Here is a 26,090-nt window from a genome sequence, read left to right on the forward strand (position 1 = left end):
ATTTGCTCATTTTTCAGCTGGTGTCTTCAGCCAAATTGCCAGAATATACATGTCCTATCCAAGGCCCAGGTGCTGGGAAAAGAATTGCCTAGAATACAAAAAGAGGAATCACTGCCCCTGAGATGCTAATACTGGTATTTCTAATGCCATTTTTATTTCTCCGCTGATTGGCTTATAATTCTATAATCTTTCATAGAATTTTGCTTTTACTGATACTGCAAAATGAAATACTGCAAATGTAGAGGCAGTTTTAAGCAGTTCCCCCCTTCCTTAGTTTCCAGCTGGCCCTATCTAAAATAATAGTAAAAAAATACACTTCGTTCAGAAAATAAGTCTCCAAAACTTGACTGAAAACATGTGGCCCCAAAATGTAGATGAAAAATGAACAAACATCTGTATTATCGTACTGTTTACCAAATGCTGAAATCCAAGCCCAGGCCATGCAGTATTTCCTCTTTCCATAACCAAAACATTTGCTTAGTTATAACACAGTTCAGCAAAAACTTGATAGCATGTTATTTTAGACAAAAACAAAAAAAAAAAACAAAAAACTCCTAATCTGACTAGGAGGATCTGACTTCTCTTAGTTCTTATTTCCTGTGAAGTAAACTGCCATGTACTGTACCATGTACCACAGGGTATCACAGTAGCTCTGAAACACTCAGGCTGATCCTTTACTTGTAAATACCAAGTTGGTACCTGCACACTTAGAAAAAATTACATAGTTGCATGGGGCTACAGGGCAAGTGATTGTGGTTTAACCTTTAAAAAGAATTAGGGTTTTGGTTCTATTAGGAAACGAAGATATTGTCTCTGGGAGGTTATGACCAATTTTATTCCCATAAGGTAGATGTGAAATCCGCAGGACTTTGAAGCATTCTGTAATTCAAAGTTTTATTGTTTCCTGAAAGGCAACAACCATTAGGAAATAATCCAGGTAAATTAACACCTTGTTGTCTTGCTTCTTAGAGCATAACGACCTGATCTACCAGCACAGTAGATGTTCCTAATGCTCTCTCTTCAGCTGAAGTACGGAATTTCCTCTAATTTTGGCAAATTATATGCTCAGAGAAATGTTACTAAACTCACTACATAGCCATAAATCTGCTTTGTAAATCTTGCACTTTTTTGGAGGCTTACTGCTAAAAGTTTTGCTTCAGAAGCATATTTAAGGGGTTTAAATTTAATAAGGTTAAAAACCATCTGAGCTTTTTGAGACTACAAAGAAATAATATATCTGTAGTGTCCCTTGCGATAGATTAGAGGCAGGACTTGGTTGCGGTAATGAATATAAATGGGATTCTTTATTAAAGCCACTGGACACAGGCAGGACTGTAGCGCTGCTCTTCAGCTCCCAGGCTAAGCGCACACAACCTATATGCTTTCTAATAGCACAGCGCTGGTCTGTTCTAAATCCTGGCCTAGATTCAGCAGTTTTGGAAGGGATTACCAACCTCCATGAAACCTATCTGGTTAAATTGCTTAGCAGAGGGAACAACTTCCAGAGCATTGCCTGCCAAGGCTTGCACAATCCCTACATTTGCATGCACGTGAATTAAACAATGAAAAGACTGGAGATCCTGCAACTGGGAACAGAAATATTCTCAATGCAAAAAAATCTTTCTTTTTGGTGCAAGTTTGAGGATAAAAAGAGATCAGGGACTTGGAAGCCTAGCTATTTAATTTTTTAAATATAATTTTAATTATAAAACTAACCTGAACAATAAATGTAAATATACAGAAAAGAGAGACAATCACCTCTCCATATGCTTTAACCAGCATTATAGTGTTCCTCCAGGTGCTTTTGTTTCTTCATGAAGGCTGGTCACGGGAGTTAATGAACATTTATGGTTTTTGTACTGAGTCCAGAACAGGCTCAAGGCATAGACAAAGTAGGTAATGTCTGATCATCTCTTCTACTTAGGACAGGAGAGAAAGGAACCAGCTCCTGACCCTGAAAAGCCCATGCTTATGGATGCAAGCCTTTGCTCTTCCTCTTGCTGCCAGGCCAAGGCGAGTTAAGGAGTTGCAGCCCACTGCCTGGCAGGCAGGCAGAACAGAAATGCCTCTGTCCTTCTCCACAGTCTGTTTGTCCTCATCCACCCAGCCCAAGGTGCACAGAGGTACATGCAGGGGCTGTAGCATAGAGCAAGGACAGCCCCACAATAGAAGGGAGATAGTGGAGGAGGATGGAGGATGTTGGTCCAGTTGGGAAAGGGATAGGCTGAGGGTAAATGGCACAGGCTTGGGGAGGTAGAACCTCTCCCTCCCTCATCGCCTCCTCCTCAAACTTCATTTGCTCCACCTGACCTTCCTGTTCCCTCTCTGCAGCCCCCAATCTGCCGCAAAGACACCTTCTGCCTTCGCTGCCTGCCTGCCAGCAAGCCCGCCCTGTCCCAAAGCACCCAGCCTCAAAAAGAGATTGCCTATACTCCTGCTTTGGTTTCATAGATGCAGCCTTACACTCCTCACACCTTCAGGGGCTTGGCCACTCTTGAGATGTTAAACTTGAAGATGTGTTCCTGGATGCTGTTATCAGACCTTACCATTAAGGGTACTTTCAACCAAGGAGCAGCAAACGTGGTGCCTTTTCCTCATTTTCAAGGAGAGAGGGAGAACACTCCTGGCCCTCACTTGCAAATTCAGACCAGCCACCTAGGTCCTGGCCTGAGGAGTATCTGCCAGAAACACCACAGAAAATAGACTGCTAAAGTCAAACACGTTCAGCTCAGCTTTGGAAACTTCTCCCAAAAGAGTTGTGGCAGATTTTTAGACTGTGGCACAATTTCTCTCAAAGGGATTATATCCTCCCTTTTGCCTGCACACATACAAACAGCCACACACCTTCCTGGGACAGACCTCCAGAGCCCTCCTCAGCAAGGGACTTACCTGAATGAGCAGGAGAGTGCACTGTAGGTGTGGAATCTCAGGATATTAAGAGGTGAAAGGGTGATACTGCTTTCTGATTTGAAGAGCTAACTTGAGGAAAGCCTGTGATCACATCAGTGGGCCACATGTACCAAGTGAGTGTTGCACATGTCAGTATATTAAACTTATGTGGTTCTTATTTCCTATGTTAAAGGAATACGGTTTGCAAGCATCAGGGTGCGTTATTGTTTCAAATGCATGGTAAATGCATATTAAGGACGCTTCAAAATTCCCATGGTCTGATGACTACAAATACCTGCAACATCCAACTTTGATATTAAAGTTTCTCCCACCTTTAAAATGCCTGCCTTGCAACATTGGTGCAGGACCTGGGTTCATTTTAAAGGCTCATGGAAATAGCCAGGGCAACAGGAACAATAACAGCACCCTTTTAGGAAAATACAGGAAATCTTTTCAGCCAGATGTACTGCAGCACTGGGGCCACCATGAAAGTCTTACAGTAAAGAAACCTCACAACAGCTTCTAGGCAAAAGCCAAAGGGAATCATCACGTCTTCTAACACTTCGTCTTGCATTAGAAATAATTCTTGCTCAAGGAATAAAAAAGAAGCAATAAAATGGTCAAACTTAATTCCTTTTTTTAGCTTTTTGTTGCCTTATGTTATCAATAAGAGTTTACAACCTTATTTACAGTGTAAGGTTTTAGCACAGAGTATGCTTGTGTATAATTTCAATTTTTAAAATCCTTGGGGCATCACAAATTTAACAAAACCCTTTAAGAATATTATTAATAGAGTTTTGTCTGGGGTCAGATTTTTAAATAACTCTCTAAATTGGACCTTCATATTTTTGTGTGAGAGGAAGTAGAATCTCCTGGACACCTTATGACAGGGGAATTGGATATGAAAATGTGGGATTTGCATGTTGCAAACACTGCTCATGACAGGGTGCAGGTGCAGAACGAAGGGCCAGCTTCAGCCTGCAGCCACTTTGAAGCAGACTTCCTGATTTGCAGGCTCTTTGAATGCACTTTTAAATGCCAATTCAATGGGTGAGGGGGCTGTAGGAATGCTTTGGGGGGAGTTAATATCACAAAATAATGACATAATCACATTCTTACTTATCTGACAGAGAGACAAAGACTACAGTCTTTGAAGCGGTAAGTGTGGTGGAAGACATTTAGAAGCCTTCTCTTGAGCAGTATTGACTATTGGTACGGTTATGCTATAAAACTAAACCAAACCAAACCGAATAAACAAACAAAAAAATACACAAGCAGCCAAAATCTGAGGCTCCTGAATTAGAGAATACACATTAAAATGTTGGCCAGAGGCTTCTGATTTGTATATTCCCATCTCTCCCTTCCTCCCTCTCTCTCTTTCCTTTCTAATACTAGTGCTGTATTGAGTTGGAAATGTATAAATGTTACATGTAAGATGCAGCCTTACTGTTGCATCTTTATTCAACATCAACTTCCAGATGGGAACTATTTTTCATGGTTCATAAAGCCAAATCCAGCTGCTACATTTGGACCTACATAAGGAATCCAGATTTTATTGCCTTAGCAGTGCATATAAAACAATTGCTGTTGTTTCTTTGGTACTAGTGCACCTCACATTTCTCAATACATTTTGGATATTTAAATTTTTAAAACTGTATTTTATAGTCACTCATTTAGCTGTGCACCGTAACGAGATCCTGCTTTTACAACATTTTCCAGATATCTAATATAACCGGAAGAAAAATTATCTTGGACAAATGGTATTCAATATAACAGCCGTATATTCAGTTACTTACTAAGAGTGTTCAGACAATTTCCTATGTAAACCACAATAATATTAAATACTTCTGGAATCTCAGCTTTATTAAGACACAGGAAGTGCAAACTCAGGAGCCTTTCCCCTCCCCCTCAGCTAATCTGACTCTTTGATAGTCATGTGTTAGGAATAACCATGGAGTTTCTCCTAATGCAAAATATTCCCACAGCTAAGAGAAAATTAACCCTTGCGAAACCTCAAAAGAGAGAGTGGAGACCATGTGTTCTCAGAGAGAGAAAAATAATAGCCATTAGGAGGAAGGTGATACCAGTCCCAGGTCTACACAAAACTGCCAGCTATTATATGCAGGCATAATTCATTTGCATTTTAGATGGTATTGTCAAAGCAAGCACAGCACATCCGTTGCAGAGAATTATCCAGCCTGGCAAAATTAGCCATCTTTGTGCCTCTCACTCGTCATAGAGCGAAACGCTCTGCCATTGCTCAGTCATGTTGCGTGCTGGGGATTTTTCTCCTCCACTCCCGACTAGCAGATGTCAGGCTGTTTGCTAGAAAGCAAACAAATCCCCACAAAAAGCACCGAGGTGGGACAGAGAGAGTTAATGCACGAGTATGACAGGGAAGCAAGTTTGCTGTGAATTGGGAAGCACAAACTATAGTAATCCCCACCCTGCTGAGTGGCTTCCCCAGAGGTCTGATACAGTGCCAAAGCCTCTTACGCATACTGAGACAAAGCTTATTTCAAGCCGAATTCAGCTCCTGAAGCCACCATACTGCTTCCTGACAGCCTCCAATTGCACTGCCTCTGTATTTGTGTTTCCTGCTGTTTATATTTACTTGCTCCCAGAGCCACAACAGCTACAAAAACAAATAGTCCCTATTTGCAGGGCTCTGTATCAACACAGGTAAAGTGCTTTGCTTCCCTTTTAGTTTTACAAAGATTGTGCAAATGAGCTTTTAATACCTCAGAGAGATTAATTTGGTAATTATAAACCAGTTTAGGAACACATGTTAAACAATTGGTCATATAATCAGCATCCTTGTTTCAGAGTATTAGTGTGGCTGAGGCTAAAGGTTTTAAACTATAGGGGCTACACAAACACTCCTCGGATTATATTGCTATTATTTTCACATTCCACTGAGGTACAAGCTTGAAATATTACTTTTTTGTCTGTCAAGTCCCTGTGGATACTCTCCGATCTGTGCTCCTGTCTCTTTGGCATCTGTACAGCTATTGTGATAGTGTCTGATTTGGGTAATGGAGATCTTGTTTGATATACTTAAAGGATCAGCTTAAGGAAGCCTAAGAGCCATCAATTCTCTTAATTAACTGCAGAGAAATGATTAATGCTATAAATATGGAATTGATGAGGAAAAAATTATAGTACATAGGATTTAATATGAGTTGTTCAAACAATATTCAAGACATTAAATATAATAAATCTGGTCCTGAGAAAAATGCTCATAACTATCCAAGTGATTTATGAACCTCAGAAAACTCCCGCTACAAGACACCAGGGCTGTTAGGTTTCTAACTGGAGCTGGGCAGTGCTTTTCAGGTAGAAAAAGTTGCTTTTTCAAAATAAAAAAGTCCTTAAGGAATAGGCCCATTTCAGCAGCACTGTGCTTTCTAAACCAAACACAGCAGAAAAGTTTCAAAGCATTTTGTTCCGGACTTATCTGAAAATAACATTTTCATTTCAAAACAGTTCCATTTAAAATTCATTTTGTTTCACATACATTGATATTGCCTTAAATAATGCAGAAGTTTCATTTATAAGGAATTTTTAAAAAATACAAATTATTTTGATAGAGGCCAGAAGATGGGCCTCCAAGCCTTTCATTTCAGAAGCACCCATGCCAAATGCTCCCCCCTGCTGAAGAAACAGCAAAGAAAATTAAAATATCAGGCAAACAGCAATTAAGCTTGTTGCCATCCCCACCCACACACACACTTCTCCCCTTGAAAACTGAACTCCATGGAGGGTGTGTGTGGTCAAGAACACACACACACCTTCCGAATCTCAGCCATGCTGCTGCTACTGCCTTTGCACCTCCTAAAATGTCTGTCTGCTTGTTACTTCTTGACTGCCAATCAAAATGCAGTGGGGAACAGCTAACCTGCGCACCCAGCTTTTGTGATTTCCATTTGTCACCCAAAACCACATCTGAAGAGCTTCATGGTATGGCAGCCCTCCCTGATGAACTACAGTCACGCTGGCATTGTGGAAAAATACTTAGTTCACATTTTTCGTGATGGCTGGCACTGTCCACAGGGGCTGTGAGAGACAGGGAAGAAGGCAGGTGGAGATTAAAGACTGGTGGTAGAAGTTGCTGGAGTTGTCCCCCAATACTTCTATGTCTGTCACAACACAACTGAATTAAAAACTGAGGCAACAAATCCAGTAACACAGTAATGCCACTGACTTTTGTAGAAGTTTAGAAACCAGTAATTTTAGAGCTCAAGCATGTAGCATCCAAGAAAGCAGGGGCTCATTTTTTACATTTTATGACAGTTAGCCTCACAATTCTTCCCCTCCCTTCTTCCCCCAGTCCCTGAGAAAGAGTGTTATGGAAACAACACCTCCTGAGACCTTTTCCCAAGAACTCTGTGCCTTGGTCCACAAGAAATGCAATGCCAGATCCACCCACATCCAATGAGCAAGACATCCTGGAGCACAGTTTTTAGAGGAGATGTAGGAGAGACAGAAATGTCACTACATTCATGTACAGAGCATGGATCCACACACGGAGGGCTAACCTCCATTCCCCAGGGAAGCTGCCTGAACTCTGCCCAGCCTCAGCTTCCCATCTGCTTTTCCTTCAGGATTAGTCACCACCTAACATGAGGTGGGAAGACCTGTCAGCAATCAGTCTCCTTCTTGACAGCTGCATGTCGTTTGGTGGCTCTCAGGCCCTGTCCATGACCTGCTCACCCACTGCTGCAGGCTCAGCAGAGGCAGGACAGCCACCAGGAAATACCACCGCTTGGCTGCCTCTGGGATGGAGACACAACAGGCTGAGCCTCTGACTCTGCTTGGGGCTGCTACTTGTGTACAGCACACAAGAGGCAGAAGGGCCCAACAACAGTTGTGACCACCAGCTTCAGACAATGGCATCCTCTCACTAACTGGCAGGAAGCAAAAGTAATGAAATCTGAGAAATGTTCCCATCTCAGCCTGTAATGTGACCGATCTCCCCAGAGCTTGGGGAAGGCAGGCATGCTGGATGGTGGCATGAGCCACTGATGGATTTGAAGAAGAGTGGACTTGAATGTGGGAAGTAGCTGAGCACACAAGGGTAACTACAAACCCTCAGCTCACCTGAGCTCCTAGACGGGGCACACGATGATTATAAATGGATGGTGCGTTAGAGTGTACCACTAGCTAGACATTGCTGCATCATTAAACACTCAAAATCCATCTAAATATCAAGCTTAAATAGTCTGAATACAAGCTCTCAATAGAGGAAGACTATCTTTGGAAAACTACAGAACTAAGGCTCCCAGTGCTCACCAGCATCTCAGCAGCCAACACACTCTGAGCAGAAAGCCATCCATTCGGGACTGCTCCTTATCAGTGTGTCCCTGTCCCTGTGACCCCCACACTGTGGGAAAAAGGACATCTAGAGGGGATGAACAATGGCAGCAGGGTGCCACAGGGGTAGTGGTACGATGCATTTCAGTGGCCCCTGAAATCGAGGTGCTCAAGATTTGATTTTTCCATTGGATCCTCAGGCTTGTTGTAATTTCAGGGATGAGACCAATTTAATTTTTATAGAGATGTATAATCCGCCATTTCAACACACTAATTGAAATAGGCTGACATGCAGCTATATGCCCTACGAGTCTTCCAAAGCACATATCTTGGCACTTTCCACTAGAGGCTAAATGACATGACTAGAAACTGTACCAGATCCTCTGTTTTTACAGGGCTCTGCTTTTACATTAGTATTTTGATTGCTGGCTTTAACAACAAACATCCAAGTGGCAGAATCTACTTGGAGAACATAAAACAAAGCTAAAAAAAATAAAGTAAGCTGTCAAAAATCAGCTGTACCAAAGCTATTTTTGACAGATGTTTATTTAACTGGTTTTTAAAGTCCTTCAACAGTGGAAATGCGCACATTTTCCCAAAAGAATCTGATCTGTTCTTTAATTATGACTTTCATAATGGCTAAATTAAATTTTTCTTGGAGTAATTTAAGTCTGTATTTTCTTACCAATTCAGAGAAAAAGTGTTAAACAACTAGTTACTTTCCTCTCTGCAACAACTTTTTACATGTTTGAAGATGGCTCTGGTCCCTTTTGTACACTGTACAGAGCCCCCATCTTTCCAATTTCCCTGTCAGCTGTTCTGACCACTTGGTTCAGGATTCTCCCCTTTGCTCCACATTGTTTTTGAAAAGTAAGCCCGAAATTTGTCAGTACTGAGCAAGCTAGAAGGACACATATACCTGCCTTCCAGATAAAGCTCATATAAAAACATCATCCTTTTGTCGAAGGTTTAAGTACAGGTTGAACCCATCATAACTTGTCTATTATTTTCTTCAGAATCAAACATTCTGTTTTTCATTCTGCATTTCTACACCCAAATTTTCCTCTGTATATATATCAAGTACCTTTCACTTTCTCCTCCCAAATAATAATATTTTTTCCAGTAATTCCTCCACTAATCAGTGAGACCAAACTGCAACACAGGATCTTGCTTGGTGAAGATTTCCATTTGATCGGTGTTTCATTGATTATTGATCTCCAAGTATGGTTTCCAACTGGGAAAATACCTATCTCATGGCAGGCTTCATCAAGACTGCTTCTTTAGCTTTGCTCATAAGTTTATCAAGAGAGTTATCCAGAGAGAGAGAGGTTAAACAGAATCTGAGGTATTCACCATTTTTACTAGCAGGCATTTGATGTCATGATAAAGCGCATTTGAATAATGAATCAGTTTCAGAAGTCTTACTTAAAGCTAAATTATTTGACCACTGGATCAGTACAGCTGCTAAGAATATCAAAGTGACTCCAAGTGGCATATAAATACAGTCTGTACAGATCCTACAGAGCCTATTGCAGACACACACACAAAAAAACTGCAATGAAGTGGGGCAGAGTTGTCACCCATTTAAAAGATGGAGGGATAGAAAAATAGAGCCCATACAGCAGAACTTACACTCACAACTTGCTTTGTTCCATTCCACCTTTTCTCTTATTATTAATCTTGCAAACTCAAACTTTACTCCTCAGGATGTGAACTTTGTCACTGATACTGTGACACGAATCTTCATGTGGATTCCAGCACCACATTCCTCCTGTTTCTATTCCACCTTTCAGGAAAACCCAGCAGACTAAAATGTGACCCAAATAATAATCTTCAAGATATTTTTACAGAGACTTTGCATTTGATTGGAGCTTCACAACACTACTAAAAGCATGAATATATTCATAATCTTCGCTTAACATTAAGATATACCTTTTTTAAAAGGGAGCTACCTGTCCATGTATGTGGTTTACAATAATTATAAATCATGCTTCTCAGAAAGCCAGCATTTGACAAACCATTGAGCCTATGTTTATAAAGTCACAGAGATATGAGCTAAAATGCATACATTGGGAAATAAATTAGAATTCAGTAATTAATGTGAATTGTAAAATCTTGTTTTACTCAATGGGAGCAATTACCATCAAAAATTTTGATTCACATTTAAAATACTAGCAATCTAACAGGCCTTTAAAGCATCTATTTTGGTTGCTAGTTAAATTATCTTTTCAGCTGATAGAGTCATTCATATCACAAATTAAAAAAGAAGAGTTTATGTGAGGAAAACACAGGAGCATATTAGCTGAATTTCTTGGATTGAGCCCCAGCCAACAAATTTCAGTTCATTGCTCAAGATACCAACTTCACAAATTTCAGATATGGTATCCCAGTTTTACCTATTGTCTTTCTGAGGAGCCAGTCATGAACTTCAGATCCACATATTAATTTGATTTCTGTAAGATAAGGCTACACAGTACTCCCATTCAGGCCGAAAGTCATGCAAAGAGAATTGCTTTTAGGTCACAGACAGAAAAAGAAGAATCCTCCTCAGCTCCTTGTTCAGGACATCAGCTATATCCTTCCACCTTCAGGTTCATTCTCTTGGAGTCTTAAGAGAAGAAAATAGTCTTTCTTTTCAGAAAGAATCACTATCACACTTGTTCCTGTTTTGCAGCCTTTTATCATACAACTTTTTTTTATATACTGTTTTAATCCACCCTTCCATTAAGTCCTCATTTACCTTGTCGGCTTAGAGGCACCACCACAACTTGTCTCAAGTTCCTCCATATTTTCAGGATGGCACACTTTTTTTCAAAAATCAATCTGATGGTAAGTGCAAGATATTATTGGTTATATCTTGTCAATTTGATATGTGCTAGTACCTGAAAAAGGGTCTCTATGAATTCACAGAAAATGAGAGCAAGTAAAACACCATCTGCATAATAGCTCCATGAATGGAAATAAAGGCCTTATTTTACCATAATGGTCCTTTAACCCTGCTTTCATCCATGATTTTAATTTCATTCGAGTTCTTCAATATATCTCGCATTCCTACACGTCTCTCACACTGTCAAAAAAGCCGCCTTTGCAAAGAGAAGTGTATGCCTGAAATGTTCTTTCCCCCCACTGGGGATCCACCAAAGTACATTCATTACCTTAAATTAAAAGGAAACACTCAAAAATAATGTATTCAGGGATGTGTCTGCAGCAATTGAGGGTGGCAGATCGATTTTAACCCGAGTGTGCAATATTTCTATACGTGAAAGATGTTATGGTCCAGTGGAGCAAGCAGCCTGCTGAAAGCATGAGGCACATTATGTGTCAGCTATGCACAGAGCTCACGTTTGTGTCAATAGGAGCCACTTGCATGCAGGGGTGCGTGTAACTTGAACCAGGACTTGCCAGCTCTCTCCTTTGCCTCCCATTGCAGAAGGCACAGCATGCACACCAGAGTATGCAGGAAGAAGAGAGAGTGAAAGAAGAGATATTCAGACCATCTAAAACAGGAGGAATCACTTAATACTTATCTACTAGCCATAGCCACTGTGTGATCTACTGAAATAAACATTGCTAGCTTCCCTGAGAAAGGGCAGAGCCAGATGAATGCAAAATGCCCTTAGAATAAAAGCTAGAAGCTGAAGTGAAAGGCATTATATGGTCAAAACCAGAGTGAGTGACACGAAAAATATTTTTTAATTACATCAGTTTGTAGTTTTGGACTTAGCACTTCATTTCTCTGAGCATTTCAGCTAAGAGGGACTGCAGTGAGCCATAAAGTGAGGATCAAACACCTGGCTGTATGGGAGGGCATGCAGCATTGGAAAGGGCGCCCAGAATGAAAACAGGTTTCTCTGCTTAAAGAGAAGTCCAATTGTCGTGCTGTTTGTTGCATTAATAGCATAAACAATTGTCTACAATAGCCCTCCCTCTTCTGCTTTGAAAGAAATAAGGAAAAATCTTTATGAAGCTTCTAGGGAGAGAGACAAGGAGGGTAGAGCAGCTTCCCTCTGGCTCCTCTGACTGATGTCACCATTCCTGTGGCCAAAACATGTTTGTTGCTAAGCAACTATGTATATATTACACTCTTCTGCTTCCATTTGGGATTTAACATATGCATTTTCACTTTCATCTCTGATGCATAGTTACATTTGTTTGCAGTGGGTGCCAGAGTGAATGGAAGCTGTCCAGTATGGGATATGCATAAGAAGTGAAAGGCGCACACAGTGATTTACCAATGTGCATCATTGTTTCGCAGCATAGTTCAATGGGAAACCTACTGAGTGCCATTCACCAGCGGTTGGGCCAATTTTTTCATTCAGGATTGATGCTGGTTGCTATATAGCGGCTATTGGTTCAAGAAGTGCAGCAGTTCTCAGATGTCACAAAGTAACATAGTGTGCGGATCATCTGACTGGTAATTATTGCAGATGGATTCTTTCTACGATGATAAAAGAGGTCCGTTCTTTCATCTGGAGTTTTGCTTTTTATGCATAAATCCACTTTTTCCTACACCTCTCCCACTTACTTGGCAGGCAATAAAAAAAAAATAAAAATCACCTTTTCCTTTTGAATTGCATGCAGATGACCCAAATCAGTGGCACACATCACTCGCATTTTCCTGTGAATGAAATCTAAAAAGAAATGAAAAAAGGGTAAGGAGAAAAAGAAAGCAGGATGTGAGAGTTCATTTATATTATAAACACTCTGCAACAGAAAGTAAAAAAAAAAAAATCAGTTTTAAAAACCACATGTCCATTACCCTGTAATGAAATTATAAGAGAATGCTATTAGTCATGTCTGTACGGTTATTCACATTGTGAGATCAACAATTAAATTAGAAGATCTGACATGGAGTTTACTAAACAAAAATTTAAGCTATAACAAAAAAGAAAAAGAACAGGATATTGCTAGCTTCCTTTTGGGTTTAGTATTGTCTCTATTAATAAGCATTAAAGAATAAGAAATGAGGAATTCTTGCAGTCTAGATGATTTGGGTTTTGTTATGCTTTTCAGTTTAGCTTAATTTCCCACTGGAAGCTTCTCTCTAAGTGCAGGCCCAGGATTATCATCACATAAGGAAAACAAAAAAAAAAGGAATATTAAGCTATTAAGCTCAGTTTCAGTTTGCTGGTTTTCCTTATTCTCTCTTCCCTGGAAGCTGGGACAGGAGAGGGAGCACAGAAAGGAGGCAAGGCAACCCTTACACAGACCATAGTTGTTATACAACTTTGAGGAAGAGTGAAAGTCTTTTCTTTCCCCTGAAGCTCAAGAAAAATATGCTTATGAAAAGGTATATTGTATGAAAGTAACTTGTTTGCGCATTCTCATATGCATTGATTCAGGGTTATCGCAGCTGGAAGAAAAACTTTGCTCTGGGTGTGCACTGGTACAAGGAGTTATGGTACAGGAGCTCTCTGCTGTGATCTCCTCTTCCACAGAACACAGATACTGATAAGTCAGTCAATGTTATTTTATGTGCTGGGCCCTTTTGGTCTAAGAATTTTCTGCTTCCTGGGTCTGCTCAAGCCTCTGAACGGAGCACTGATGGCAAATCCACACCAGGGGGGAGTCCCTGTTACACTGCTGGAGTGGAGAAAACAGGCTGTACTGTGAGAGCAAGAATCAGGCCTATCAGTTAAAAAACAAAATTTGCTTTACAACACTGGTGATTTAAAAACAGCCATCTGCCCTACACCTTTAAACTGTCCCCAGTTAGGAACCAGCTGCTGTTTGAAAGCTGACTTGATGCAAAACTGTATGCATTTAGCACTTTACCACTCGTCTCAGTGCCACAAACACAGCTTTTCAGGTAACAGAATTTGTGACACAAATGGTTCACCCTGAGGTAAGACCTGCACAATTGAAACTGTTATCAAGAGCCACAAAAATGTCTGTGCTTGACCCTGCCGCTACAGACACACTCTCCAAAATTTGAAATTCACTGCACAGCTGAAGGACTGACAGCAGCTTCTACATTTAACTTCTGATCTCTGGATACTTTCCCATCCTTCAAAAAAGCTCTGCTTTCCTAATTCACATTCCTGTTGCATTTGCATGTACCCAATATTAAAAGAGAGTGTGGCTTAGGGAATGGTTTATGATAACATATATGTACATCTATTTTTCTGCCGCTGTCTCCAAAAGAATGATTAGAAGTCCATCTTTATTTCTGATCTCGCAAAATATTTTCTTTAAAATTTAATAAACAAGGAGCAACTTCAATCCATGCTGATACTTTTTAACCAACTGAGCAGCGTCTTAGAAAGTCATTTAAGTTGGTATCCACAGTGGCACGATCACGTCACAGGAGCGGTATCTTTGGTCAGCAGCTGAAGCAGAGCTACACTGGAGTTATTCTAGAGACACATCAAAAACTACCATCCATGCTTCGTGAACATATCCCTCTCTTCTCCAAAATAGCATCTCACATACTAATAATACATAACAGTAATATTTAGAGCACTGCTAGAGAGTACTATTTCTTCCATTTCAGAAGTCATCCTGAAATGTCCAGCTGAATAAATTATTTTTTATTGTTTTCTCCCAGAGTCTACATTTGGAGAATATTACTAAAAGCTGAAGCTAACACAGATGCACACATTCCAGGGATTCATGTAAAGTCCTGCCACTGCAAGTCCAACTGAGACGATGAACCTTTGTGGACCTTCCAGGAAGCTTGTGAATTTTGTTACCGAGCTCCAGCAGCTCTAAAATACATAAGGAAATGAGATCCCATGGTATTTATACAAATTCCCATGTCAGACATAAATGACTACCTTTGTCTACTGTTCAACAAAAAAACAAACTTGCACGAATCTTTCCCAAATGTAGAAGTGGCTATACTATTACAGTGCTAAAGCTGGCAAAATGTACATGAAGTATACATATTGAGACCAAGCTGGGGGTTTTGGGAGGGTGGAGGATGCTGCTGTTACACTGCATTTTTTTTAAATCTGTTCTATCTGCTGTTACCTTCTTTTTAATATATATATATGTCTCTAAGATATAGTCGCATAAAATCAATCACGTACTACTCTAATACTAGTTGTAACTCAGCAGATATGCAGAAGAGAATGGTTTTTCTTGCTTCTTGTGCTTAACTTCAAAAAAAAAAAAATCCAACAATTCATCCTGCCTTTAGGAAAATATTCATGAAGCAAAACTGGCAATAGAAAAATAATTATTTGGAAAACATTATATGAGGTGAGTTGTTGCTTCCCTACTGGATGCCAGTTTAAATTGAGCTAATTTGTTTTACCAGTAGCTTAAGAAAACCCCAGCACAGCAGCATGACAATTATATCCAGGTGCAAGGACTTAATTCAACAAATTCTAGGTGGATCCTTCCAGTCGGCTCAGTGGGCCCCATCCTCAGCTGTGTCTAAGAACAGATGCCCTTGAAAAAAAACTGTGTAATCACGATGCATTCAATCCTTGAATAGTGAAGCTGAAATGTGTCCAGGAAAAAAAAAAAGATAATGTAAATGATATTTCTATGTCCAGAGTATCAATTGAACTATGATTGAGAAACAAAAACATTTCAGGTAAGACGTAAATCTGAATAAACACTTAGATACTTTCTTATGCTATTGTCACATTACACACATAAAAACAATAGCTCATCTGCAAAACGTAAGTGTATGGTTCACCAGTTCTCTAGGTTTTAGAAGTGATACCTGAAAAATCAAAATCATAAATCTAGTTTTCTTAATTTCTTAATTCAAACTGCAGAGCTTGCTGGTTTAATTGGCCTATGTCTTGACATAATAAAAGTTAAAACATTTTTAAAGAAAAGAATGTAGGGAAGAACTCAAGATAAATGAGCATTACACAGATATAGATCATAATACCCCAAAAGATTAGACTTGTAGAGTGGACTGATATTTTAAAAGCAATAATTGCACAAGTATAATAATTTTCAAGCTTCATTTTTTGACAATCTGCACTAACATGCTAATGGTCTGGTTCTGACTCAGGAAAAACTTGCGTATCATATATTGCAATGGGTTAAGACTAAGAAGTAATTTATGTCTAAAACAAGTGTCACATGCTTATTTGACAATTTCTGAAATACTCCTAGACATGTACATGTTTTACTGATTTGTGTACAATGTAGAGTTGGAGTCCATTATTAGATTAGCAGGGACAAGAATTAATGCATTTGTATCTACACACATTGAACACATGAACGCATGCCTAAATGCATAGACTAGTTTTCATGGCTTCTTTCAAGAACTTAGCTTTATTTTGCTACATAGTGGTGTTATAATTCATGTATTCTAATTTTTAACAATCTTTCAAAATATCTTTTCCGTTTTACAATTTTACATTCAGGAGTTTACTAAATATATCCCAAAAATACAGCATTTTGTGTTATGAATTTCAACTTTAACTAACACTAATTAGAGGTGTACCAGATGACTCTGATTAAACTAGTGGGTAGTGCTTATTCAGATTTAATGTGAGCAATCTGGACATTTTGAAAAACAGCCAAGCTGGGCTCAAATAAAAACCTGCCAAAAATCCAAACTCCGAATTCAGCCAGGCATGTAAGACTGGTTCCCATGAACATTAAAAATAAAATTAAAATCAGTCTTGGAAGTCTTGGTTCCCTTCAAACAAGAGAACATCCTCCCCATACCCTCAAGAAATATTTCTGCTTTAGACATACTGCCCTTTCATAGCCACCTCACAGCACCCAGAACAAAACAAGGAAGATAAACCAAAGAAGTTTTTGCTTTTCTTGAAAATATCACCTCCAACATCACTGCATACTTGTTTGGTGAGGGTGGAGTAAAATAGGAAGAGGGCAGCTTCCAGTTGAAACACATTTTCCAAGACTGGCATCCAGAAATCGAGAGACATGTTTTTCACTAGCTTTTAATTTAAAACACGCTTTACGGAGACATATCTTATTCATCTGAACCTTTGAACATCTGATGTAAGGTGAGATTTAGGAATCAAATATAGACGGCTGAGTTTTCTGCTGGTGTAAGATGACATAACCACTTCACATAATAGACTTGTGGCTGCTTATAGCCACATTTGGGTTTTATAGATTACACCCCACCATCACCACCCCCCATATTGTTCACTTGCAGTGCATGTTTTCTATTTACACTGGTGTTAACTTGGAAAGAAAAATCAGAATCGAACCCCCTGTGAGATAGTGTACCTTAACAAGAGCTCAAGTAGAGCTAAATCCATCAATTTGGGTAAATTTAAGCAACATGAAGGTCTCGGCTCAAAATTCAATGGTAGTCATCTCTTCTTTTACACATACCTCCAAAATTCATGCTTTCAAAGATGGAAACACCAAAGATTTAAAGAAAGAGCAACTTTTACACTGTCACTCTCCGTACAGTACAAAGTATCGAACTCCTCCAAGTGAGTTTCTTTTCAAAAGCTGTATTTCCTTAAACCAAGATGTCTAGAGATGGGTAAGGATAGTACTGATGTTAATCCAAACTACCCTGTGCATATTAAGGTTTGTTAAAGTGAAAATGTGCTTTGTAAGGCCAAAGGGTCAAATATTTAAGATGTTAAAGATGTCTATCTCCCATTAGAGAACAAATTTTCCTGAGACCTTTCCTGAATTACACTGTTAAAAAAAAATGCTGTCAATTAATTTTGTTTTTTAAAAAATTACTACTGGACTTTATTCTCTATTTCTAAAAATAAATTGCTTCCCTAAATAAAATATAAAGCCTTGCTTTATTAAATATGAATTTAAAAAAAACCACCATTCCCTGTATGTTTTATGTGTCTCTAGAATAGCAGAACATATTACTTTATTGGAAACTCACCCCCATTAAACTTTTGGTTCTGTATGCAAATATCTGTACAAAGTTATACAGATGTGGGCAAAGGTTTTTTTCATCTGCAATATTTTGTTTCACAAAGTGAAATTGCCCAAAAAGTAGTTTGTGGTAGAGAGTCTCAAAATTCATGCTTACATGAAATTAAATATGAATTCTAATCCTGGTTTAAGAATTCATCTGTAAAATGAAAGCATTTAATGATAAACTAATATTTCTAAAGTAGGCTTCATCAAAAATAAACTTAGCTTGTGTAGGGCTAGGATTTTTATTCAGTGTATCAGACTGTTGAAATGTTTTGGAAATTAAAAAATAAAATTACTAACATTAGCTTTTGATTAGAAAAAAAAACTTTCTGTATGTTTTTCTGATCAACTGCTAAAAGAATTTTAGCATTGTTTCACAATACACTTTCTGTGCAGTTTATTTTTGCTGCCAACACTGTTTCTGATATCTATTTTAGCCTATATTTCACAATGGATGATTACATCCTTAATCATTACTGGTCATTGGTCATTAATTTATTTCAGAGTACATACCTCTGTGGGCAGTAATTACTGCACGGCCCTCAAAAAGATATCATTAACAAAATGAGAAGATGGAAAATGTTAATTACTGTAAATGTTCTACTAGCTTCTCTCTGGAAAGAGTATGCCTGGAGACTAAGATCACATTAAATTTTTTCCTAGAAATTGTCACATAGCATAAAAAGAAAGAAAAAGAAAGACTGTTAGAACGCCAGGAAGAAGGACTTTCTCTGGCACTCACAAATTTCCTTTTTAAAATGTTACAATAATTTTTATGAATGAAAATGTGTTTAATTATGTATTTGTAAATTTGATCCTATGTGTTTATGCACACTCTGCAGCCACTGAATCCGTCCATGTATAATTTTATCTCTAATGACTGATAGTGGGCTGAATCATTGACTATTATAGGGCTTAGCAGCATGTTTTCTATAGGTACAGGTCTTTGTATGCTCTGTAAATAGATGGCTTTCACCAGTGAAAAATCTGTTTGCCCACACTCAGTGAAAACAGTTTCCAGACCCAGCTTTCCAGCAAACACCAAGACCTAATGCAAAGCATCCTTTGAATCTGCTATGTGAATCTTTTCTGTCACATAACTTGTAGTTTAGAGCAGGCCGTTTTCAGAAGGTTCAGAGCAGGTTTTTGTTGGTGGTGTTTCGTTTTGTTTTAAAAAAAGGCTCATTACACTTCTTGACTCATTTTTTCTTAAATGCAAGACCTTTTAAACAATTATTACAAAGAGACATGGAATGCGTTATTCTTGTTTTCCCCCCAAGGTACTATGGTGGTAGGTTCAGTCTCTCCTAGAACATTGTCAGAAATAAAATGCTAGGGAAACCCTTTGATTTAAATCTGAACCTTTCCAATATAAAACATGTATCCATAAACTATAATCTAAACAGGCTTTTTCCTGCAAGAGCAATGCCTCCAGTGTCCTGTGCATGGCCTCAACTCATAGCTTGGCACACAGACTTACATATTCATGACTATGAGGCAAAAAAACCCACCACCTATTGAGTATGCGCATGTGCATGGTGTGAGTGCTGAGAGAAAACAACATTGCCAGAGATTCAACTCAAAATCTGGTCATCACCCTGGCCATAAAACTTTCCATTCTTCCCCGGGAAGGTTTTATTTTTGATTGTCTGGGGAAGCAGGAAGGGAGATGATCTTTTACACATGGTCAGGAGCGTATCAGCAGAGACAGGAAGGCAGAGGGTGACTGCATCTACGAGAACACCCAACCAAATACTACAGCCATTCTAGATTTACATCACTGGAACTATACAGAAACTGGATGCGTGAATGCCTGTGGAAAAGAAAGCAAACAGAAAGCTTCACGATTGCTTACATGGTTGTGCAGGATTCATCTGAACCAACATTTGCCAATGTGGTTTTTGAAATATTTACCCAGCTCAGTGTGAGACATCAGAGTGAATAAGAAAAACTGAGAAAACAGTTTCCCATACAGCAGAAGTAAACACTCCATGAACATCAAACTAGGAAATGGTACAGCATAGTGTTTTGCAGGCCATTGTGACTCCCTTAATGTCCTTAAATACATAAATTGGCTATCTAACTAACCAAGATACATCAAAAATTTCACTGCACACCGAGGAGTATCCAATCTCCCTTAGAAACTGAGCAGATTAAACACCATCCACCAGTGTCTTTTCTGACAGCTCCACACTTGAGTGGATCATCTTGACTAAACATCACAGGCTAAACAAATTCTTATCTTTTGAAATAACTTCAATTCAGTTTTTAAACTGACATAGCATTCAAAACTTCAATATGATTTACAGTTAAATTAAACGTAAAAACATCATAATTAAAATAACTGTGATAAGGTTAAGACCTAATGTCACGTATACTTTCTAAAGGCAGCCAAAAACATAAACAGTTTGGTCTATGGTGCCCCGTCAGTCCAGAAACATAACCATCCACGCTGTGCTTATGCAGCATGTACGAGTTGCAGGCTTTCAATATTTTATAATACTCCTTTTACTCGACTCCCTTTTTACCACATTCACGATTATTCATGCACCTTGTCTATTGATGTTTTATTTTAAATTATAAAGCTCTAGTAATTTCTGTGCCGTTTCAAGAAGTATCGTTACAAGAAAGATCAGCATCAGCATCAAGTGTTTTGATTTTGAAAGTATTGTATATCCAATAAAAATCAATCTGTTTAGTGAGTGCTAACACAATACTGTTTGGAAAAAAAAAAAGTTTCGTACTTAAAGGAAAAAAAAATATAGTATTGCCAACAAACATTTCTTCTTCCAAAGTTATATCAAAATGTGAATGGAGGACATTACATTCCTCTAGATTCATGCCTCACCAGCCACCTCATATATGATCAAGGCATCTGGTAGTATAAACTAGATAATTAAAATACAGTTTTAGTAGTCTGAAATCCTTTTAAAAATAAGTAGGTGGCCTTACAGATACTTAAATCTCCTCTCAGACAGAAAAAGTAGTCAAACAGAAAACAACAGTCTTGAATACGCGCTTACTGTCCCAGATCATTCTTCCACTAGTATCTCAACAATACCTTGGCCTATGTCCTATGCATCTGGCGAAAATATGTTTTTTCTCCAGTTATACTTTGTCAAAAAGTCCAGTTCTTTGTATATCATTATTAAGGAGGAATGACCAGACTTAATAGCTTCTTTTTTCCTTTTACCTCAAGTCTCTATTTTCAATAGGTAAAGTGGAACATGCTGGAATGCTTATGGATGTTATCAGCTGAAAAAAGTTGTCATAATAATAAAATACTAACTTCTTGCAAGCATTTTTCATCAAAGCATTTTGCAGGTGGTTTCATTATTCCCATTTCCTCTAATAAAGGCACCAAAATGCGGATATGATAAAGACGACATGCTTACAGGTCTACACCAGTGTACACTAGCTGAGAATCTCAGATACCCTTTAAATTTTTTCTGAATCTGCTTCCTTCCTGATGAAACCAAGAGGTATTATATCATCTTTCCCCACTTCTTAGTGTACAAATTCCCCTTCAAATGCTGTCAATGGTTTCCACTTCACCTTTTGTATCGTATTCTAGTATTTCATCTTTACTTCAACGCACCACACTACCAGTCTTTCGTGTGTGTCAGCCCTCCTTTCGTCATAGTAAACCTCCTACTGGCTGTGCTCTTCTCACACAGCTCTTCCTAAAGCTTCTTCATAGCCTTCTCATGATTTTTCTTAAATACTGCCACTTTTACATAGTAAAACTATTCAAGCTCTTGATTATCAACTACTCTTTTCTACTGAATTATTTCTATAACAAAATCTCTCTTCAAAGCCTAGAGAGAAAAAAAAAAATAAAAACTAAATGCATACTGTAGAGAGATACTTTGGGGTTTTTTCTGTTTGTAAAAGCCAGGCTTGATATACACCTTAAAGCAATTATAAAAATCATTGAACTTATAGAATATTCTGAAAATGAAAGCCAAAGAATGAATATCAAGATACTTTAGAAAAGACTAATAATTAAGGAAGCTGCAAATTAAGGTGAATTAATGTATGTTGGGAGAGACAGAGCTTGCTCCATGTATAAAAATGTCATTGGCTCTAAGCTAGTCATTATCACTCAGACATGAAGTCTTGGGGTTATAACAGTGCCATGAAAATATCACAGAAGTACTTGGTAACAGTTAAAAAGGTCATTTAATTTTTAGAAGTAATGAAGAATGAAACAAAAAAAAATAGAAGACATCTAATCTTTCACTGTACAAACTCATGATTCTACACTTCGTAAACTATGTTTACTTCTAAGCCCTGCGCGTGGTAAAATGTCTTAGAACTGGAAAACGTGCAGAGAAGCAATGAAGATGATGGCTTCTATGCAACAAATGACTCGACTAAAATTTTCCATCCAGGAAAAGAGACAGCTTAGAGGAAAAGCGATGGAGGTCCACAAAATCATTGAGCGACCATGAGATAGAGAGATGGATTGCTCGTTGCCTCTTTCAATACAGAAAATAGCAGCCAAAGGAAGCTAGTTGATCCCAGTTCAAAACAAGCAAGCAGTTCTCCATTCATGTGTAGCAGAATTACGCAAATTCTTGCCAAAAGATGTGACAGAAGCAAAATTTCTCTGGGTTCAAGGGCAGGATTAATAAATACTTGGAAAAGAGATCTGGAGAGCAAATAGACAAACCACAGTGGTCTTAAAGTCCCTGAGCCAAAATAGTTAGAAGCCAGGAGAACACTCAGTGGACAGATTTTATACGTTTGCCTTGCGCATGCTGTATAATCTTCCCCTGACGCCCAATTTTGGCCACTGTTACAAATAGAATAATGCTAAACAAGCCTTCCGCCTGAACTACTGCAGTTGCTTTTATGAAGTTATTTCCGAACATTATAACAAAAATACTCAGGACACATTCCATGCTTCTGAGCAGTGCCATGTCTTGAAAAAGCATTATCACAACTGGAAAGGGGATGAGGGTAATGCTTCATTGGGCTATACTATAATCCAAGGGCAACAAAGATTTTAATAGCAGGAGGCAAACTCAGAATATAAATCATTTTAGAGATAATCTCACATGTACAAAACTACTTATCTAAACCATTCCTGTATGTTAGATCCAATTTAGGATTTATGCAGTTTAAGGCTGACTGGTGCTCTCAATTTCCTAATGGATTATGCCTGGTATCATTCAGTAACACACTGAATCTAGGTGAACAATCCTTTGGCTCCGAGGGGAATCTGAAGGGTCTGAGGGAGGCTCTGAGACTCTGTTACCCTGGATCCTCTGACATAACCAGGAGATTGCAGTGTAATACGCAGTGCAATAAGGTGCTGTCAGTGACCTTTCTGAAAATCTCATCTGATAACAAAACAAGTGGCCATCAATAGCCATGTCACTTCTCAGTGTTTGGTTCACCACTTAAATGAATGAGGCCCATCTTCTTTCTTGTCTCATACATCAGCAGGGCACCCTGTCAAGGATTAATAAAGAATAATCCAGCAATAAATTACAGTCAGAGAATCTGGAACAGATTCCATGGGATGATGAGACTTTGGCTAGCATACAGCACTCACAACATTTGGAACATCTCCTGTGTCAATGATTAACACTTTGCTGAGTATTCTGAATACATAGGGTATTTCATACGCAATAACTGACCTTAATGAGGGCAAAAGATAAGTTAGCCTTTCAAACCTTAGGGGGAAATAGACTGAAAAGCTTTCAACCATGACAATATCTTGTGTCAACACATCATCTCTGAAGAAGCAGGACTTCCTACAAAAAATCCCTTGTGAAATATTTCAGAATACCAATAATATAAAAGCCAACTTTTATATTCCTTCTTGACAAACTACAAACACTTAGAAAAGTTCTGGAGTGTGCATATTGCTGTGGGACAATGAACACATCTAGGCCTTTGCTCCAATAACTTCTAGGAGCATGCCTGTAAAGCTAGAGGTGCTATTTGGAAGCTGTTCAAATGACAAAGTCTTGTAGAACACATAGGTGAGATTTATGGCTCTTCTCCAGGCTTGCACAAAGCATCCCAGAGACCCTTGTTACTTGCATGAGGAGTGTATAACTGCTAGAATCAGGTGCTAGACAAGAATGGCACTGTTTTAACTATGAGCAGTCCTTCCTCAAACACAACACACTGTTTAGATGCACACTGCTGAATGAAGCTTGTGATACCCCCTCTGTATTCATACTTCAACTATAGCAGAGTTACTGACAGAAGAGGAATAAATAATAATACACACTAGCTGATAAATGCAGACCATTTCTAAAGTACAGCAGAAACAGAATATGTAACAACTCAACATACTGTAATGTTCAAAACAAGGTGCTGTTTGGTTTTAGTACCTTACCTTATTGTAGAACTTCTTACCCTAAACCAACCCTGTTTCCTCGCTTAAATTATCATGCTTAAACATGGAAAACCTTGAAGCAAATAGAAGCACTCCACTAAAGGTAAGGGAGAAAAAAAACAAACATGTTGAGGCTCAAATCAATGCAACCTAAGCTAGTTGTTAGAGAAGGTACTAAAACACATTACTGTCCCTCTAGAAAAAGTTGTAGATTATTGACAATACTCTGATTCAGAGATAAAGTGAAGAAAAACAACCCACCCTGAGAGTAAGCCAGGCATTGGTAAGCCCTGCTTACCAGTGTAATGAAAAGCATTCAAGTGTCCAGAAAAAGTAAGTAATCATTTACTGCATTTAACTTCATAGCAAGCCAAGAGGCACACTGCAAATCTGAAAACCAAGACTCCTTAAAATGTCACCCTCTTGTATACACAGATACAAAGACTTCCTCTGGTATCACACACTTCCAACTGCTATCCAAACCCACGCACCCATCTTTATACACTGCACTTGGCTGAGGCTATCCCCTGATCTCCCTTTAATCTAGGCTTTCCTGCTACCCTGACTTTAGATTCAGGCAAAAATGTCACAAAGGCTCCATTAAGTTAGAAAAAAAAAAAAAGGAAATGAAAAATGGAAACAACACCCTTTTTCCTCACAGAAATGTTCAAAAAAGAATAAAAAAAATAAAAAAACCCTTTCCTTTCCTCACCTGACATTCAGAAGGAAACAAGAACATTAAGTATTTACTCAGCTACTCATTCCTGCTTACATCTTCTCACAGCTACAATATCCACCCCAAACTACCTCCTCCTCCCTGAATCACAACAGGATTTAGTCACCCTGCAGTACCCCACCCACCTCCCCACCCCCCCTTATAGACTGGTGAGTGAATCAATTAAATCCCCACAGCTGGCTACCCCGAAAATCCCTGCACTCAGTTCAGGCAGCTGTGGCCCTTCCTCTAGCAAAAGGGCGATGATTAACTCCTTCCCAGCCATTCCTGGACATTGTCTTTATAACCCATTTCATGCACCATCATCACAAATCAAGCACTCAAAGCCCTTAAAGCCTGAATAAAATAAAAGCTGGAAAATACCCAAACCGCTGTTACCTCTGATTTTTTTTTTCTTTTTTTTTTTTTTTACTGCAGAGACCTAGTCTATTAATTTCCATTAAGAAACTAAATTTGATAAATAGATAACATTATAAAAAGAAAATGTAATTAGCGTGTAGCCTTGGTAGATGTAAACTTACTGGTACCCAGGAGTAATAGCAGTTTATGTGAAAACTAGAATGTTAACATAATTATGAAAATGAACGTATAATTTATGCACAGAAGATGGAAAATATGCAAGGTGTGTAGAGCATACAATTATATTGCATTTTCTCATTTCTATTGATAGATTATAAATCTTCAGAATATGTTGAAACCATGCATAAGTCTGCATGATTTTTGGATGGCCATGATTTCTGATAAAGTTTTTTTTTCTTTTGTTTTTAATTAAACTCCATTTTACAACAGCAGCCCTTCCCCTGCTTTATTATGCCAAAGAAGCATATGGAAATATAAACTCTGAGATGTTACTGATTTATTTTGATGTTGGAGCATTTTGCTCTTGTGTAAACATTTCTTGTGACATGAATATGGATAGTTTCAAATCTTAGAAGAGTTCATTACTAAAGG

At 38.5% G+C, this 26,090-nt stretch overlaps 1 long non-coding RNA gene across 2 annotated transcripts; it reads right to left on the reverse strand.

The window, feature by feature from the left end:
* Positions 1-4: 4 nt before the first annotated feature.
* On the reverse strand, positions 5-25,201 carry LOC136010946 (uncharacterized). Of its 2 annotated transcripts, XR_010611092.1 has the most exons (4): positions 25,116-25,201; positions 24,404-24,500; positions 12,760-12,833; positions 5-88 (listed from the first exon to the last, which is right to left on the reverse strand). It is a non-coding gene; the product is annotated as an uncharacterized LOC136010946 (long non-coding RNA). The 2 variants fall into 2 exon arrangements; XR_010611093.1 differs by lacking the exons at positions 5-88; positions 12,760-12,833 and adding an exon at positions 14,268-15,648.
* Positions 25,202-26,090: the final 889 nt, after the last annotated feature.

This window comes from Lathamus discolor, chromosome 3 (genome assembly GCF_037157495.1).
Source record: "Lathamus discolor isolate bLatDis1 chromosome 3, bLatDis1.hap1, whole genome shotgun sequence".
Lineage (NCBI taxonomy): Eukaryota > Metazoa > Chordata > Aves > Psittaciformes > Psittacidae > Lathamus > Lathamus discolor.